This window comes from Bidens hawaiensis, unplaced genomic scaffold (genome assembly GCF_021521415.1).
Source record: "Bidens hawaiensis isolate Kalapana, Puna unplaced genomic scaffold, B.hawaiensis_p1.1 tig00001721_1, whole genome shotgun sequence".
NCBI lineage: Eukaryota > Viridiplantae > Streptophyta > Magnoliopsida > Asterales > Asteraceae > Bidens > Bidens hawaiensis.
In genome coordinates this window covers 345997-353553 of record NW_027491098.1, presented here as the reverse complement: position 1 = coordinate 353553, position 7557 = coordinate 345997, and the positions used below count along the sequence as shown (strand labels likewise).

Here is a 7557-nt window from a genome sequence, read left to right as displayed (position 1 = left end):
CAGTTAACCAGCATCCAAAACTCGATAACTAAAATGGAAAATTAGTTGGCATGCTCCAACTCAAATATGTCCAAGATGATTATCGGTAAAGTTGGGGATGTATCCCAACATGTTTACTAATGTTTATAACAAAAACAGTTTGATTCGACTATTTTGACTCTCAAACTCAGACTTGGAAGTTGAGCTGGAAAATATGAGCTTCAAATATTATCGAGTCTAGATAACTTGGAGATATGATCAGGGCTGTCTCAACGTTCGTGGAGGCCTAAAGCAAACTAAAATATCTATTTGATGCAAACCCTCTTTTTCCTAGTCTTCGAACTGGCAATAATAAACTAATAAGTTTATAGTTGGCGGAGTTGAATTTTTTTTTCGTTTCTTTAACCTTTCAGAATGACCCGATTCAAACTTTCGAATTCTATCTGACATTATAAAAATATATAACTATAAATAATCTAATATTCTAACTACCGGCCACCATTAGCTTATGTCCTTATTTTTATTTTATTTTTTCTATTATGCGACCATAATACAAGGATGAATCATTAATGACATGGGTCTCACTCTTAACTTGTGGTCCATTAACAAGTTCTTAATAAAAAAAACCCAATTATAAAAGATATAAAACATAATACATATAAAATTGAAGGCCTAGAAATATTGGAGGTTCAAAGCCACTGCCTTATTTGACAGGCCCATGGGCCGGGCCTGGATATGACATTCTGTTACTGGAAGCCGATCACGTTAAGTGGTGGTAAGGAAGATTGGATGTGGATTGGAGACTCTTTGGGAAAATATTTGGTTGCTTTTATGAGGAAGTTGTTTTGGCCTAATGTTTGTTATGCCATACATTGGAATTGTTGGCTTCCTAAGAAGTTGACTATTTTTGTTTGAAAGGCGAAGATGGTAAGAATCCCCACCTGACTGGCTCTCAAGTTTGGAGTTCGTTAAGCACATGATGTAGGATTTCTCGTATTTATGTATTCCCGGTTCAGAATCTCCTTTCCTTGCACAAAACCGCCCTCTTGCATGTGCAATAACAAAAGAAAGTTTTTCACTATATCATTTGATGGCGTATTGATATATTTAGAAAACTAGGAACGAAGTTGTTTTCTCCAACAAATAAGTGTTGGTTGTTAAGGTGATTGAAGATCTTAAGTCGTTGGTCTTTCTTGAGATTAAAAACAAGTTCAAATTTAAAGTTTTGTGTTTGAAAGATGGCTGTATAAATTTGGTATGACAATATTACTTTTAATTTAATTTATTGAATCGGATAAAAATACGGTAAAAGATAATAATAAATCTTTGATTTCAAAATATATTTTCCTAGTATAATAAGTTTAAAAGGAAACTACATCCAAACCCTATATTCGTGCCTCATCATTCTTTCATTAGTTACCCATTTACCCCTATGTTCATCCATTATATCTTTATCTTTTATTGTGTTAATCAAGGGTAATCTTGTCATTATACAGAACCACCCCAACTTAATTATTTTTTGACCGACTTACAATCTGCTATAAAAACCTAACCTATTCCTCCTGTTTCATAATGCATAAAACAAACCAAAGAAAACTATATCAATAATCAACAAGGTCGATATATCACCATGCATGTGGAAAACACATACAAGTTGTATGAAGCAGATAAACTGTTCTTGAAGAATCTGATGACTGAAGGACATGAGCAGCCAATGGTGTTACCATACAACGCTGATTCGGTTAGGGCCAGACAGGTATACCTCAAAAGCTACCCGTTAACGCCCGACAATAGCACCTTGCTTCAGAAGACCAAATTTCTTCGTTTAAGAAGAAGGGTTACTTGCGGATGAAGATTGCTATGCTTGTTGCTTTGTTTTTGTCTCGAATAAAAAGACCAAACGTCTCACAATGTTCTTGACATGTAGTTCATGTTTGCGTTTGATCGTGTTTAAGGCTAAAAGTTGAATATTATAGCAGTTGGTGTTGACCTAAATAATGATGTTTTTTTTCTGTAGTACTTGATATTCGCTTGTGGGTAGTTGTTCATGATATGTAACGAAAGAGTATTTTTCAGGTCATCAAAACAAAAGGGGGAAAAGTTTATGAAAAAGTTTTTTCTGCTTTTTTTATTTTTCCAAACCCCATATACCAAAGTTTAATTCGACTCGCGAAGCTATTATTTACAGAGGCATGGTATTTTTTTATTTTGTATATGTATTATGTGATGAATGATGGTAATGGTTAATATTAGAGGTGTACATAAAATCGGTTTGAGCCAAACTGATTCCAACCCAACCCAACCCAAACTGTACATACTAGACTACTAGTATCCCCTCTCATCAACGAAAACTGATTCGTAATTTGACCCGGTTCTCCTCAAACTGGTTTCAAATATATCAGATCGCAAGTTTGTATATCCAACCGGTTTCGAACCGATTCAAACCAATTTCTATAGGGTACACCAAAACCGGAAATAAATTAATAAATTAGTTATTGAATAATCTCAAAACTTGAAATTGTAACTTGCTTACAACTTACAAGAGTTATAATGGGCTACACAAATAACAAGCCCATTTTACCTAGATAAGATTATTAATTTGGACCATTAAAGGAAGTGTTCAAATTAAAAAACAGTGACTATTTTCCGTAGAGGTGGGCAAACAGGGAACCGGGTTGGTTCCGGGTTTGGTCAACAAAAGTCAATAACTAGGTCGGATATGAACTAATTCTGGGCATGGTCGGGATTTTTATCGGGTTTTGAGCGGGTAGAGGTGGAACTAGTTCCAGCAGGGCCGGGTCATTTCCAAGTCCAAGTACGGTTTCAGGAAGAAACCGAAACCTGGTTTGTATACGTACCCGCAAGTATGGTAGAGCCCGACCCGGTTCCGGGTCGGCTCCGGAAACAGGTTTGATGCCCACCTCTAATTTTCCACTTTGAGTCGTTTAAAAACATATACGGATTCTTCCAATGGCGGAGCCACATTGTGGCTACCGTGTTCGGCCGAACCCAGTCTTTTTTCGGTTTTATATATAATTATAGTATCGAACCAACGAGTGAATCTAGTATCATTTAAAAAATATGTTCGAACCCATTAATTATGAAAATTTTAGTTAAATTTTTTTAGTAATGAATATGTTTATTATAAAATATTAAAAACTTTAACAATGGCTAACAAACATCATAAATGGGCCAATAATAACCCATATATAGGTTATGAAAAAAGTCCAAATTATTCATAGAATTGCCCAGTAAACCCAACCCAATTAATATTTTTAAATTTTTCACTTAAGTGAAAACTGAATAGAAACACGAAATACATACATCGCTTCAACAACCTATAAATTATGTTTCTATCGACCAAACGACCATCGCCTCATCGCCTTATCCAGTTCGCTTCAAGGCTTGAACCCTCGCCTTACCTGCCGAGCTTCAACCCTCGCCTTACTTGCCGAGCTTCAACTAGACAACAACAACGACCAGCCAACCGACTCTTTCTTTGATTGCTTCAAGCCTTCAATCAATGCAGACCTCGCAATGAATCTTTTCTTTATTTTGCGTAGTCAGATGGGTGACGACTATATATATAGTATATATGATGCTTGCATTTGTTATATTGAAATGAGTTTTTTAAGTCGCGATTAAAGATGTTATGTGTCGTTTTCGAAACATGAAAATGCGTATGGAACACTTATAATACGCAATATCATTTTTTTATTAAATTAAACGTTGTATTTTAATGAATGTTGACAATGTGTATTTATTATTATAGTGATATTGCATTTATATATCTCACTGAATGACCGACCCGACCCATTTGGGCTCGAAAACTTTGACGCTGGAAAAAAAATCATGCACCAAAAAATCCGAACCCGTAAAAAAAATTTCTTGGCTCTGCCACTGGATCCTTCTTTCCCCGCTGATATTTCATATTTTTAGTTCTGCAATTCTTTCGGTTAATTTTTGTAAGCAAGTTAGCTCCTAAATGTATTAGTGGGTAGTTCCTTATGAATTGGTCTTGTTAGGCTATATGTATTAAGCAAGTATGTTTTGTGAAGTAAAAAATACATAGAATAGTTCCCAAGTCTAGTCTTTCTGATCTACTTTACTTGGAAAATTAGCCATCTCGAATCGGCTTCTATCACGTAACAAGGTACCGTCTACACTACGAATCAAGATTAATCTAGCATGCTGATTCTTTCTTGGTAGAGGTGCACAAACCGTTTTGGGCCAACCCGGATGAGTTTTAAAATAGGTTTGGAAGTCAAAACCGAACTGGGGCCAAATCACTTCAGTTTGAGACCGGTTTCTAAAAAATATCCAAACCAAGTGAAACAAAGTTAAGTTAAAACTGTGTGTGAAAACTGGTAGTTCTTGTATTTCTTTTATTTTGGAAATTAAGAAAAGAAAAAAGAGAAATTGCAATACATTCAAAGCTTAAAATTAAAAACATAAAACAAAGAATTTCTAAGCGAGATCTTTATCGGTGTTGTTTGGAGTTTAGTCGTTGTCAACGTTACTGCGTAGATCCTCTTCGGCAGCTAATTCCTGCGTCGTAAGTTGACTTATTGGTTGTTAAGTTGTTACCAAGTCACTAGATACCACTCATTTTTTTCAAATGGGCATTGAACAAGTTGACCTGAAACACAATGTGATGTTAAGTGTGTGGTTGATTTTTTTGACACAGGTAAACATATGGGTTGTGTTTGGGTACACCTATTAAAGCCATCAACTTGTAATCTACATTCTGTTAATCCGCAAACACAGACACGATTAAACCCACCAGCAGGAAAGCATAACTCGTCGTTTACTTTTGTTTCTCTTTGAAGTCAAGTAAGAACACAGTCAAAAGAAAGTGTAAAAGCTAGGGGTTCTCTTCATTCCACATCAAATACACAATGCATACATAACAACAAATTTCCAGAATATTCCTACCAAAATATACCATCCGAATAAAACTAAAACCGACACTAACCACTTAACAAAGATCTTTGCTACCACTAATAGTTGGAAAACTACCAGAATAAACCATATAAAAACTCTTTATATCCGCAGCATGCGTTGTGCCCCCTAACTTAACCTTAAAAACATCATTGCTTTCTGCACATGCATCTTCCACCTCAGCAGCCTCCCTAAACTTCCCTTCTTTCCACAAACTCTTTACAAGCAACCGCTTTGTAGAGCCATCAACCTTCACATTAAAAGTTTTCATTTCTTCAAAAGCTCTAAAAGTCAAAACAGCTCTATCGGAGTTGCAGTAACCACATATTAAAACCTTAAACATATGACCATCTGGTTCCAAACCACTCTGTTTAGCCATTCCAAACAGCCTCTGAAGCGTTTTAACATCCCCCGTAGCCGCAAAATGATTCATTAACGAACCAAACGTGTGAATATCTGGAAGAGTTCCAGATAATATCATATCGTCCAGTGCATCTAACATCTTAGACTCCATTTTGCATTTAGCTAATGTTTTCAGAACGGATGAGTACAGACATAAAAGCTGTTGTTTTGACAATGTCCCACAAAGGGTTTTAATGTTTTGAAAAACGTTAAATGCAGCTTCACCGTTCTTTGATATGCCTAAGTAGTCAATAGCCATTCTTGCAGTAGTATATGATACCCGAATACCTTCACTTTTCATTTCAAATATGAGTTGTTTGACTGTATTAACATGTCCTTCACGAGCCGATTTGGTAAGCATTTTAGACATTGTATGAACATCATGACGGAATCCATCTTGACTACCAACCCAACAGTAGAAATCCCATGCTGACTCAGCAGACCCGAAGCTCGTAATCATCTTTGAAACCACACGCGTGGTCCAAACGAACTTTGCATCCTCAAGTGCTGATACTTCATCAGGCCTCCAAAAACGAAGCGAGCTCGCTAAAACAGTCGGGTCAAACCATGGTCTTAACTTCACCCCATCCGCCACCTCATCATCCTCCACATCATCATCACCATCATCATCACACAATTTCACATTTCCAATTCTCTTATCTGGCAACATTTCCTTAGTTAATTCTACTGTTTCTTCCACAAATCCCGCATCGTGCATACGTTGCAGTGACGAGAGCATCACTCGAGTAGGATAAACGCCATCCGCTTGCATTTTATCAAGCAAACTCTTCACCACATCGAACCGATCATCGCCACAAAACGCATTAACCAAAACCGAATACTGCTTCAACGTACGCTTCACATCCATCAATGGTAACATGTTGAATACTTCCAACGCTGAATCTAACTTTCCGGAACTCACTAAATGTTCAATAATCACAGTGTACGTTCTAGAATTAGGAGCCAATCCTTCATCAACCATCCTATTAAAAGTCTTAACCGCCTCATAATCCTTACCCGTTTGGGCACATAGGTTCATAATAATATTATACGACTCAACATTCGGAGATTTTTGTGACGTTTTCCACTCATGCCACACGTTAAGAACCGAATCAAGATCACCCGCGGCTGCATATAGCTTCATCTGATCCATAAAGCCCACGTTAGCAACATTCTTGAATTTCTTCGAGTTTATCCCGATTATGAGGGCCTTAAGTTTCCCGGTTTGTTTGGATTTCGCAAGGACTTTTGCTAACGCGTAAAGGGTATTTAGGGTATGATTAAAAGTTGGGATTTTTTTAAGGGATTCGATTAGCGAAAGCGCAGAGTCCGGTGATGGGGCGGATTTAAGCGCATTGGTGACTACAAAAGAGTCCAGAGTGTGATCGTTCAAGACCGAAACAAGGGTATCCTGGGAATCTGTTCTGAGAACAATACGGATTCGGTCTATGAGTCTTGCGCGTTCCAGGTAAAGGGATACCGCGTTATTCGAAGGCTTGTTTGAAAAGTTGTGAGCTTGAAGATTTGCACATTGGTGTAATAATGCGATAGAATTATGATGGGCAATATTAATACGATAGAATTTGAGGAGGTGGTGTATGGGCATGATGATTTGAACAAGTTATAAAGGCGGGAGGTTTATAGGACTTATGTCGAACAGTTGGTGTGCAATCCAGTATTTGGACATTAAAATTGACTTACCCGGTTCGTAATATTGAGGATCCGTAGGTTCCAGGCCAATGGTTAGGGGTTACGGGTCTTGAATTCGGCTACGGCTAGATTGGCATAGTTGTTTACTATATGCTCATATCATTATTGTTTTTATTTTAATATATATATTGAGTTCTAATGATTTTAAAATAAATTGAATTGTAATAATTTAATATATACTTCAATAGTGGATAATAATTCCTACTTACAAGTTCATCATTAATTCTACTTGCCTATTCAACATGGATTTACACTTGATCTAGATTTGATTTTTATTCGATTTTGCTTAAATAAAATGTAATTTTTTCTGTTTAGTTCATAATCATTTATGTGAGCAAAGCTTGAGAGGAAATTAAGTTAAATCTATAAAACTATGTGAGCTGGATTTCTCTTGAAACATAATTGAAAGAAGAGTGTAATTAGTTAAATTATTGGTATTTTTTTATTAGAGTTGAACCCGGACAAAACCCATGAAAATACTCTCAGTGGGTTCGATGTCATTGGGCCACCTAATGTCACTAGTTA

The 7557-nt window shown here is 36.5% G+C and overlaps 1 pseudogene; it reads right to left on the bottom strand.

Moving 5' to 3' along the window:
- Window positions 1-4768: 4768 nt before the first annotated feature.
- Window positions 4769-7084, bottom strand: LOC143595747 (pentatricopeptide repeat-containing protein At5g66631 pseudogene; annotated as a pseudogene).
- Window positions 7085-7557: the final 473 nt, after the last annotated feature.